Source organism: Trichechus manatus, unplaced genomic scaffold, assembly GCF_000243295.1.
Source record: "Trichechus manatus latirostris isolate Lorelei unplaced genomic scaffold, TriManLat1.0 scaffold00068, whole genome shotgun sequence".
In the NCBI taxonomy this organism is placed as follows: Eukaryota; Metazoa; Chordata; class Mammalia; order Sirenia; family Trichechidae; genus Trichechus; species Trichechus manatus.
The window spans coordinates 9,353,011-9,365,514 of NW_004444004.1; positions in this window are offsets into that span (position 1 = coordinate 9,353,011).

Below are 12,504 nucleotides of genomic sequence, written 5' to 3' on the forward strand. Positions count from 1 at the left end.
GGGCTTTTATGACTTAAACTGAAGAAATGGGTGTGTGTTGCAAATTACTGTTTTTACAAGGCATTGCATCGGGTGTCTGAACTTTTGGTAGAAAAAATAGAAATTTTGAAAATTTTTATTTGTTACACTTATGTACCAATAGACCTTGGTGGGGACTCTGGGGTATAATTAGTAGTACTTTTTATGTAGCACTAAACACTTAGGGTAGGCTTGTGGGAGGGGGCAAAAAAAAATCTGTACTACCTACTAAAAATTCAGACACACTCAATGATTCAGCATGCTTCCATTAATGAAAACACATGGTAACAAAAAATTCAAAGCAGATAATAACTGGGTCACCAAAGGGTTAAAAAGATTCGTTTTCATTGGGATTCACTGTGTGTTTCTCCTAAATAATAAATTGCTCTGATAGGTGTCGAATGTGAACCTGTTATAGACACAACTTTTTAGGGATGTTTCTAATACTTAAGGTGAGAATTAACTTTAAAATACGTGAAACATTTGACAATTTTTAGAAGAATTTTGACACCTCTATTTCTCTCACACATACGATTGTGCTCCTTCAAAATATATTCCAAATCTGAAAACTTTGCACTGCTGTCGTTAGTTGCCATTGGGTCTATTCCAACTCATGGAGACCTTGTGCCCAACAGAACCAAATTTTGCCCAGTGCTGTGCCATCTTCATGATTATTGGTATGTTTGAGTCTCTTGTTGCAGCTATTGTGTCAGTCCATCTCACTGAGGGTTTCCCTCATTTTTGCTGACCCTCCAATTTACCAAGCATGATGTCCTTTTCTAGTTATTGGTCTTTCCTGATCCAAACCACCATAATATCTTGACAGGATTATTGCAATAACTCCTAACTGGTCATCTTGTTTCCTGATTGCCCTGTTGCTCCCTACAGTCTGTTTTCAATGCAGCAGCCAGAGTGATTCTTATTGAACCATAAGTCAAATCACGTCACTCCTCTATTCAAAACCCTACAATGGCTTCCCATCTCAGTCAGATTAAAATCCAAAAACTTTATGATGGGTCCTTGCTCCCCTTATCACTCTAACCTCATCTCCCTCTACCTTCCCTTCTCTATCACTCTATTCAGGCTACTCTCACTTGTTCCCCTAACACACCAGCCACTTCCACTCGCAGGGTATTTACATTTGGTTATTCCCTCTGCCTGCAACACTGTTCCACCAGATTTCTCTGACATCCTTATCTCCTTCAGGTCTTTGCTCAAATGTTACTTCTCATCAAAGCCTTTCTGATTATCCTATTTTAATATTTCAACCCCTTGGTTTTTGTTTTTTTTTTTCACCATGGCACTCATAACTATCTAATATACTATGTATTTTACTTATTTATTTTGTTTATAGTCTGTCTCCCCTCTCTAGAAAGTAAGCTCCACAAGGGCAAGGATTTTTGTGTGTTTTATTCCCTGCTGTATCCACAGGACCTGGAACACAATCTGGCACATAATAGGCACTCAATAAGTAGTTGTTGAATGAATGAATGAGTCACATCAGATGATGCTTCTGGTTGAGATATTTCCTTTCTACATATATATTAATATGGAGATAACATTCTCCAGATTCTTCTTTCCCTCTACCACTAGACATTATTCTTAAATACATTCCTGATAATCATCCAAAAATTTCCCATATTACTTGACATAGTAGCTTGATTGCTTTTAGGCATTGACCATGAGTAGCATTTAATAACTGTGAGCTACAATGTACCCGGTTCACATATCTGCTTCTTCTGGCAATCCAAGGTGCAAACTCCTTAACTATATAGAACTAAAAACCAAACCAAACTGATGGTCATCAAGTCGATTCCAACTCGTTTTTTTTTTTTTTCACTGAAAAACCCAGTGTACATATACTAGTTGCATACGTATACAAGTTGATTCTGACTCACAGCAACCCTATAGGACAGAGTAGAGCTGCCTCATAGGGTTTCCAAGGAGCAGATGGTGGATTTGAACTGCTGACCTTTTGGTCAGCTGCTGAGCTTTTAACCACTATGCCACCAGGGGTCCACTGGTATACATATAGTGACCATGTACGTGTATACAGGGTAGAGGCTTTTTATTTGAACACCATGTTCAAATGAACACTTACAGCAAAACGCATATATTTAAAACCGAGCATACGGTTCAAAAAGAGGAATCAAACTCATGCAGAGTTAAATATACTCCCGCTTGCCCACACACGTTCAGCTAAGGTAGTTGTAAAGAATCCAACAGTCTTTAAAGAAAAAGGAAAGCTTGTAGGAAACCTGCACAGGTGAGAAGAGTTAGTAACCCTTTACTGTGTCCTAGTGACAGTATCCTTATTTACTAGGTAGGTGGTACTATTATTAAAGTATGTGCACGGATAGCATTACACATGCTACTGCAGAATTATTCGTCACAAAAGTAAATCAATAGGAACATCAGAAAAGCAAGCATTGGTTCTTATCAGAACCAAATAATAAGCCCAAGGGAGTTTAAAACTGAATTCAAAAGCTAAAGGTGAAGATATTTATTTGATACCTTTTAAAGATGTTTCAGTCCATTTATTTTTTACTTGTTTTCTGTGTTCTGAAATACGAAAATCAGCAGATGCCTCATCCATTTCAAAGCATCAGTTTAGTATGTGAGGCTGCAATTATGGCAAACCCTTTTTGTATTAAAAACCAGAACAAATGATGAATGTTTCTTAACAAAGGCACTTAAACATGAATAGATTTTCAGTGGAATGTTCAAGGAAAGAAAGAAGATAATTGTTATTTTTATCGGTTATTTTGTATAATAGTAGAAAAACCACAAAATGTTCCCTCTTATTCCTTTCCAGAAAGTTCTTAAAAAGAGCTTATATGTTCCTAAGAAAATTTTAGACTTGCTGAATATGCTTAAATATACTGGTGAAAGTAGATAATGCATCTGAGTAACTGAGTTCAGAAGAGCAACAGACTAGATTCAGCCCAGAAAATGAAGAAGGCACATTAGTAAGGGACATAGCTCTCTTACTGAAGTGTATACTTTTAATTGATAAACATATGATATTTGATATCACAGTGAGAAATATGGCAGAACTAAAGAATATTTTTAACATTTAAAACAATAGAAGTTTCTTTGAATTTTATAGGAATAAAATTTTTTAAGCACCCTGTCTGTAATGTGTCTTCAAGGATAGATACTAAATTATGAAACCTGGATCAAAACGCTCAGGGAGGAAGGTCTTGACCAGGTAGATTTTCTGATTAAATATAAAGCTGAGCTAAATTCATTTGTGCTCAAATCTTTGTTAAATAAAAATATTCAATGAATATTGATTTTCTTTATTGAATTAATATGTGCATCAAAACATAAGCTTTTGTTTATGATTGAACATGTGGTACATTTTTGGATCATCATTTTGAACAGTAATAATCTCTCTCCAATAGTCGTAGAAAGTGAAAAGAATTTGTGTTTTTGTGTGATTGCTTTTCAACAAATGGGAAAGAAAATGACAAGAGGTTTATTGTGATGTTTCACTTTCTGTTCCAAATGAGAGGGGGCAAAACACCCCAATTACTTGTTTGGAAATTCTAGTTAAAGGAATAATGTGAACGTAAGTTTTATACATAAAAGAGGATTGATAAAAGGAATCAGAATATTTTATACTTAAGAATTTTTATCCTTTTTCTCACTCTTTAAATTCAGCTTTGTGAGTTCTCTGCATCCACCTATGACAATCTATGTGCCTTGGGCCCAGCTCTGGGTGTTGCTGCAGGTCAGGCTACATGCCAAGTGCTAAACAATTCACCTGCTGTGTATCAGAGTGTATGAGCACAGAGGGATCTGTTGCAAACTGTTCCTATTCATCGCTTGGAAAAGATGAGGGACCAAAAAAAGGAAACACATTATTTTCTGGGCTCTACTCTTCAGGAAGGGCCTCAATTATATCTTTCTTCCTGAGCTTAAATAATGGAACCCATGAACCTGGTAACCCTAATGAAAAAAAGGAGAGGGAGGGGAGGAGAGGCACCATGTGGAAAGAGAAAAGAAGCAAAGACAATAGCTGTAAACAGATGAGAACATATGAATCATTAATGTTCAAAGTTACTGTCATGGTTTGAATTATGGCTCCCAAAAAATGTGTGTATCAATTTGGCTAGGCCATGATTCCTGGTACTGTGTGATTTTCCTGTATGTTGTAAACCTGCCTGTATGATGTTAATGAGGGAGGATGGGTGGCAGTTGTGTTAGTAAGGCAGGACCTGATCTATAAGACTGGATTGTGTCCTGAGGCAATCTCTTGAGATATAAAAGACAGAAGTGAGCAGTGAGACAGGGGGACCTCATACCATCAAGAAAGCAGTGCCAGGAGCAGAGTGCGTCCTTTGGACAGGGGTCCCTGCACCGAGAAGCTCCTAGTCCAGGGGAACACTGATGAGAAGGCCGACAGAGACAGAAAGACTTCCCCTGGAGCCGACACCCTGAATTTGGACTTTTAGCCTACTTTGACTGTGAGGAAATAAACTTCTCTTCGTTAAAACCATCTACTTGTGGTATTTCTGTTATGGCAGCACTAGATGACTAAGACAGCTACTCATGAAATACCTTACCAGGATTCTGCAAAGATGTGTGAATTCATTTAATAAATATAATTATGAAATGTATATTTCTAATGGCATAGAATAAGATACAATGGATAATAAAAGGAACAAGCTTAGGTGATTGTTTACCCAATTTAATGCTTTTTAATGCATTTATTTTTACCTCCCATTTATTTGAGGGTAGGTAATTCAAAATGGTAGCAAAGTTGTTATCCCAAATAGAAATGTCTTACCTAAATTGTCTAAATTTTAAGATAATTTAGGTATATTTTGACAATTAAAAGTGAAAATAAAATATCTCAGTCACTACCCTACTCTCCCATAGTTACCTTGATAAGCAATATAATGTGACTCAGGAAAAATGTGCTTAGCCATTTTTATATCTTTTTTGGAGAAATTTCTACACATCCTTTGCACATTTTTTAATTTGGGTTATTTATATTTTAATTGATACATTGTAAGTGTTCTTTACATATTTTGGATACTTGACACTTAACAGATACTTGATTTTCAAATATTTTCTCCCATTCTGTGGGTTGTCTTCTTGCTTTCTGAATGGCGTATTTTGAAGCACAAAAGTCTTTAATTTAAAGCCCAATTTACTTATTTTTTTCTTTTGTTTCTTGTGCATTCAATGTCATATATAAGAAACCACGGCCACATCCAAAACCGCAAAGATTTACCCCTATGTTTTCTTCTAAGCAATTTATAGTATTGGCTCTTACATTTACGTCTTTGATCCATTTTTGTAGGGGTCTAATATCATTTTTTTCATGTGGACACCCAATTGTCCCAGCACCATTCTTTGGAAAGACTATTCTTTCATCACTGAATTGCCTTGACATCCTTGTTGAAAATCAATTGAACATAAATGTCAGGGCTTACTTCTGGCCTCTCAATTCTATGCCACTGATCTATACGTCCATCTTTATGCCAGTACCACATTGTCTTGATTACCATCTCTTTGTAACAAATTATGAAATTGGGAAGTATGAGTACTCCAACTCTGTTCATCTTTTTTATTTTTTCGGCTGTTCTGGAGTCGTGTATTTCCGTGTGAATTTCAGAATCAGCTTATCAGTTTCTGCAAAAAAGGCCGCTGGGATTTTGATAGAGATTGCATTGAATCTATAGATCTGTTTGGGTAGTATTTTGAACATTTTCTAAGTATTTTATTCTTTTTGATGCTATTGTAAATAGAATTGTTTTCTTGATTTCATTTTTGAATAGTTCATGTCTAGTATATTTAAATACAATGGATTTTTTTAAATAGTGATGTATCCTGTAAACTTACTGAACTCACTTATTTGTTCTAATAGCTTTTAAATGGATTCCTTAGTATTTTCTGTATACAAGGTCATGTCATCTGGGATTTTGATAAGAATTGCATGAAATCTGTATATTCATTTGGGAAGTATTACCATCCTAACAATATTAAGTTTTCCAATCCATGAACATGAAATGTCTTTCCATTTATTTAAATCTTACTTAATTTCTTTCAATAATGTTTTGTAGTTTTCAGTATACAAGTCTTTCACTTATTTTATTAAATTAATACTTATTGCCTTAATTTCACTTTCAGACTGTTCACTGCTAATGTATGGAATTCCAATTTGTTTTTATATAGTGATCTTGTACTCTGTAACCTGGCTGAATTCATTAGTTCTAGAAGTTTTTTTAAGTGCATTCCTTGGGATTTTATATAGACAAGATCATGAGATGGTTTTACTTCTTCCTTTACAATTTGGGTGCCTTTTATTTGTACGTACTGCCTAATTGTCCTGGCTGGAACCTCCAATACAATGTTAAACAAAAATGGTGACAGCACACATCCTTGTCTTGTTTCTGATTTCCTGATCTTATGGGAAAAACATTCAATCTTTCAGCATTAACTACGATGTTAACTGGCGATTTTCCATAAATGCACTTATCAGGTTGAGAAAATTCCCTTCTATTCCTAGTCCATTGAGTGTTTGTATCGTGAAAGGGTGTTGGATTTTGTAAAATGCTTTTTCTGTGTCTATTGAAATGATCATGTGGTTTTTGTCCTTTAGTCTATTGATATAGTGCATTACATTAACTGACTTCAGATGTAAAACCAATGTTACATTCCTGGGATAAGTCCTACTTGGTCATGCGTATCATACTTTTCAATATGTTGCTGGATTTAGTTCGCTAGTATTTTATTCAGATTTTTTACATCTATAGCCATAGATTTATAGGTCCGTAATTTTCTTTTCTTGTGCTGTCTTGTCTGGTTTTGATATCAGGGTAATACTAACCTCGTAGAATGAATTGGAAAGTGTTACTCTTTTATTTTCTGGAAGAGTTTGTGTGGAATTGGTAACAATTCTCTGATTATTTGATAGAATTTACCTGTGACGCCATCTGGGCTTGAGCTTATTTTCATGATTAGTTTTTAAAATATTAATACAGTTTTCCGGCAGGGCCAAGACGGTGGAATAGTCAGATGCTTCCTATAGTCCCTCTTACAACAAAGACCAGAAAAAACAATTGAATCAATTACATATGACAATTTAGGGGCCCTGATCATCAAAGAAAAAGCTGAAGAGTCAGACTGAGCAACAGGGGGAAGGAGAAACCATTCAAAAGCAGCGAAGAAGTGTCAGTCGCAAGGTTGCTGGTATCCTGCTGGCTAAGTCAGCCAGTGCATGCAGGCTGAAGTGATCAATAGCGTTTGGGATGCATCTCACCATGTCAGGGGAGGCCGGGCGATGGCAAGTCTGCACAAGCCTCTGGAGCTGGGTGGAACAGCGCTGGACCTTCGAAAGTTAAGTGCAAGTGTTTGACCTACCACATGGGGGCAAAATAACCCCTTTCCCACAGACTTTCACAGCAGAGAAGCACTTCCTTCTCCTTCCCACTCCCTACTCCGCTCCACTCGGACACCAGTCCAGCAGTATTCGACAACTGCCACACCCCCTAAACCAGGAACTCAGGGTGGGTCAGGAGGCCTTGCTTTTTTGTCCAGCCACTGGCATAAGGGGTCCACAGACTTGCAGTGCCCTTCACCCCTGCCTAGACCTGTGTGGGCCAATTCAACATCACATGCACTCATTAGCATAAAACAGCAGGGCGTATACCTGAAGCTACTTTTCAACTGCAGCAGCCAAGGGGGAGCTAAAGATTCATGATATTTGGCACCCCCTGCCCCGCAAGCAGGGACCTCACTACCCACATCAGGGTCCTGAGGGCTGGCAGTACAACCACTCCATCTGGCCAACCATGGCAGGGGGCTGAGAATAAGTGGTGCCTCCAAGTCCCTCTAGGCAACAGCAGCTGGTGCCAAGGACCAGCTACAATGCCCCCCCACTATGTGCTCTAGGAGACAGGGACATGTCCTCCACCTAGGCACCCGAGGACAGCCGTCAGCCCCCTGCCTTACTCAGCACATAGCCCCCTACTGCAGCCAGATACCTGTGCCTGCTCCGAACACCCCTACACAGTACTGTCCGTCTAGGACTGTAGGTGAGCATCTGCATCATACACTCAGTGACTTACAACGTGGACACCTGTGGCGCACGTGCACAAGGAAAGTGAACAGACTCCTGGGTTCACACACCTAATAGCTGCTCTAACCACCCGGAGACGATGTGTGAGAGCTTCAAAGATGCTAATAATCAAAGTAGCTCACATGCCTACCCTACTTGGGCACGTCAAATCAAAACAAAACAAAAAGCTAAGACACAGTAAACAAACATAAAATAAATAAATATAATAACTTATTGATGGCTCCGAGACAGGAGTCAATATCAAATCACATAAAGAAGCAGGTCAAGGTGGCTCCAGCAAGTGACCAAAATAAAGAACCAGGAAATATCATGGAGCAAGATACAGTCATGGCATTACCTGAGTTAGAATTCAAAATGTTAATTTACAGACCTCTCCAAGAGATCAAGAATGAGACTAGTCAAAACTCACACCAAGCCAAGGAAAACACAGACAAAGCAATAGAGGAATTCAGGAAAACAATACAAGAACAAAATGATAAATTTAACAGGCTGCTAGAAACCATAGAGAGACAACAACTAGAAATCCAAAAGATTAACAATAAAATTTCAGAATTAGATGAATCAAAAGAATGACATAGGAGCAGAATTGAGGCAATGGAGGTCAGAATTAGTGGATTGAAGAGAAATCCTTTGACACCAGTTTATTTAAGGAAAAATCGGATAAAAGAATTTTATGAAAATGAGGAAAGCCTAAGAATTATGTGGGACACTATCAAGAGGAAAAACCTATGAGTGACTGGAGTACCAGAACAGGGGGAATAACAGAAAACACAGTGAGAATTGTTGAAGATTTGCTGGCAGAAAACATCCCTGATATCATAAAAGACAAGAAGATATCTATCCAAGAAGCTCAACGAACCCCACACAAGGAAGATCCCAAAAGAAAGTCACCAAGACATATCATAATCAAACTTGTCAAAAACAAAGACAAAGAAAGAATCTTGAAAGTAGATAGGGATAAACGAAAAGTCACCTACAAAGGAGAACCAATAAGTTTAAGTTCTGACTACTCAGCAGAAATCATGAAGGCAAGAAGTCAATTGGAAGACATATATAAAACCTTGAAGGAAAAAAATTGCCAGCCAAGAATTATATATCCAGCAAAACTGTCTCCCAAATATGGCAAAATTAGGGCATTTCCAGATAAAGAGAAGTTTAGGGAATTTGCAAAAACCAAACCAAATTTACAAGAAATACTAAAGGCAGTCCTCCAGTTAGAAAATCAGTAACATCAGACAACAATCCAAGACTATGACACAGGACAGATCAACCAGTTATAAACTCAGATAGGGAAGTCACCAAAACAAAACAAAGTTAAGACTGAAAATAGAGAACCAGAGATGTCAGTCTGTAAATGATGACAACCTCAAAACAAAAAAGAGGGAATAAAAAGTGTAATTATAGAACTTCCGTATAGAGAGGAAGTTAATGCAGTATCAAGAAATAAAAGATTGGTTTAAACTTAGAAAAATAAAAGTAAATTTTAAGGTAACCACAAAGGAAGCTAACCAACCTACTCATCAAAGTAAAAAAGAAGAAAAACGTAAAGACTCAGCAAACAAAATCAACAATAATAAAAAAGTTGAAAAGAAAATACCTAAAGAAAAATGACTCAGCACAAAAAATTAAGTGGAACAAAGAAATTGTCAACACCATGAAAAAAATACATCAAAATGAGAGCAATAAACTCATACCTATCCAATAATTACACTGAATGTAAATGGACTAAATGCATCAATAAAGAGAAAGAGAGTGGCAGTATGGATAAAAAACACAATCCGTCTATATGGTGACTATGAGAGACACACTTTAGACTCAAAGACACAAACAAGATAAAACTCAAAAGATGGAAAACATATATATCAAGCAAACAACAACTAAAAGAGAGTAGGCGTGGCAATATTAATCTCTGACAAAATAGACTTTAAAGCAAAATCCACCACAAATGATAAGGAAGGACACTATATAATGATTAAAGGGTCAATACACCAGGAGGACATAACCATAAGTATATATGCACCCAAAGACAGGGCTCCAAAGTACATAAAACAAACTCTAACAGCACTGAAAAGAGAAATAGACAGCTCCATAATAATAATAGGAGACTTCAACACATCACTTTCGGTGAAGGACAGAACATCTAGAAAGGAACTCAATAAAGATACAGAAGATCACAATCAATCAACTTGATCTCATAGACATATACAGAACACTCCACCCAATAGCAACCAAGTATACATTCTTTTCCAATGCACAGGGAACATTCTCTGGAATAGAGACAAAGCAAGCCTTAACAGAATCCAAAACACTGAAATATTACAAAGCATCTATTCTGACCATAATGCCATAAAAGCAGAAATCTATAACAGAAACAGGAAAGAAAAAAAAAACAAATACATGGAAACTGAACAATACCTTGCTGAAAAACTACTGGGTTATAGAAGACATCAAGGACAGAATAAATAAAGTCACAGAATCAAATGAGAATTAAAACATATTTTACCAGAAGCTTACAGCAAATCAGTGCTTAGAGGTCAATTTACAGCAATAAATGCACACATCCAAAAAGAATAAAGGGCCAAAATCAAAACATTAAACCTACAACTAGAACACCTAGAAATAGAGCAGCAAAAGAAGACCTCAGGCACCAGAAGAAAGGAAATAATAAAGATTAGAGCAAAAATAAATTAGAGAATAGAAAAACAATTGAAATAGTCAACAAGACCAAAAGTTGGTTCTTTGAAAAGATCGACAAACCTTGGGCCCAACTAACAAAAGAAAAACAGGAGATGATGCAAATAACCCAAGTAATAAATGAGATGGGCGATATTACAACAGACCCAACTGAAATAAATAGGATCATAACAGAATAATATGAAAAATTGTACTCCAACAAATTTGAAAACCTAGAGGAAATGGACAAATTTCTAGAAACACACTACTTACCTAAACTAACACAACCTGAGGGAGAAAAACTAAATAAACCCATAACAAAAGAACAGATTGAAGAGGTAATAAAAAAAACTCCCAACAAAAAAAACCCTGGCCCAGACGGCTTCACTAGAGAATTCTACCAAACTTTCAGAAAAGACTTAACACCAATACTACTAAAGGTATTTCAGAGCACAGAAAAGGAAGGAATACTCCCAAACTAATTCTATGAAGCCAGTATAACCCAGATACCAAAGTCAGGTGAAGACACCACAAAAAAAGAAAATTACAGACGAATATCCCTCATGAATACAGACTCAAAAATCCTCAACAAAATTCTAGCCAATAGAATCAACAGCATATCAAAGAAAATAATTTCATCATGACCCAGTGGGATTCATACAAGGTATGCAGGGATGATTCAACATTAGAAAATCAATTAATGTAATCCATCATATTAACAAAATGAAAGATAAGAACCACATGATCTTATCAGTTGATGCAGAAAAGACATTTGACAAAGTCCAACACCCATTCCTGATAAAAACTCTTGACAAAATAGGAATAGAAGGAAAATTCCTCACCATAATAAAGGACATTTATACAAATCCAACAGCGAACATCATTCTACATGGAGATAGACTGAAAGCATTCCTCTTGAGAATGAGAACCAGACAAGGATGCCCTTTATTACCACCCTTATTCAACATTGTGCTGGAGGTCCTAGCCAGAGCAATAAGGCAAGAAAAGGGAATAAAGGTCATCCAAAGTGGTAAGGAAGAAGTAAAAGTATCCCTATTCACAGATGGTATGATCTTACACACAGAAAACCCCAAAGACTCCACAAGAAAACTACTGGAATTAATAGAAGATTTCAGCAAAGTGTCAGAATACAAGATAAACACACAAAAATCAGTTGGATTCCTCTACGCTAACAAAGAGGACTTCAAAAAGGAAATTACCAAATTAGTACCATTTACAATAGCCCCCAAGAAGATAGAGTATTTAGGAATAAATCTAACCAGAGACATAAAAGACCTATACAAAGAAAACTACAAAACACTACAGCGAGAAATCAAAAGAGACCTAAGTAAGTGAAAAAACATACCATGCTCATGGATAGGAAGACTCAACATTGTGAAAACGTCACTTCTTCCCAAAGCGATCTACAGATACAAAGCAATTCTGATCCAAATTCCAATGGCATTTTTTAATGAGATAAAGAAACAAATCACCAACTTCATATGGAAAAGGAAGAGGCCCCAGATAAGTAAAGCATTACTGAAGAAGAAGAACAAAGTGGGAGGCCTCACACTACCTGATTTTAGAATCTATTATACTACCACGTAGTCAAAACAGCCTGGCACTGGTACAACAGATACACAGACAAATGTAACAGAATTGAGAATCCACACATAAATTTATCCACCTATGAGCAGCTGATATTTCACAAAGGCCCA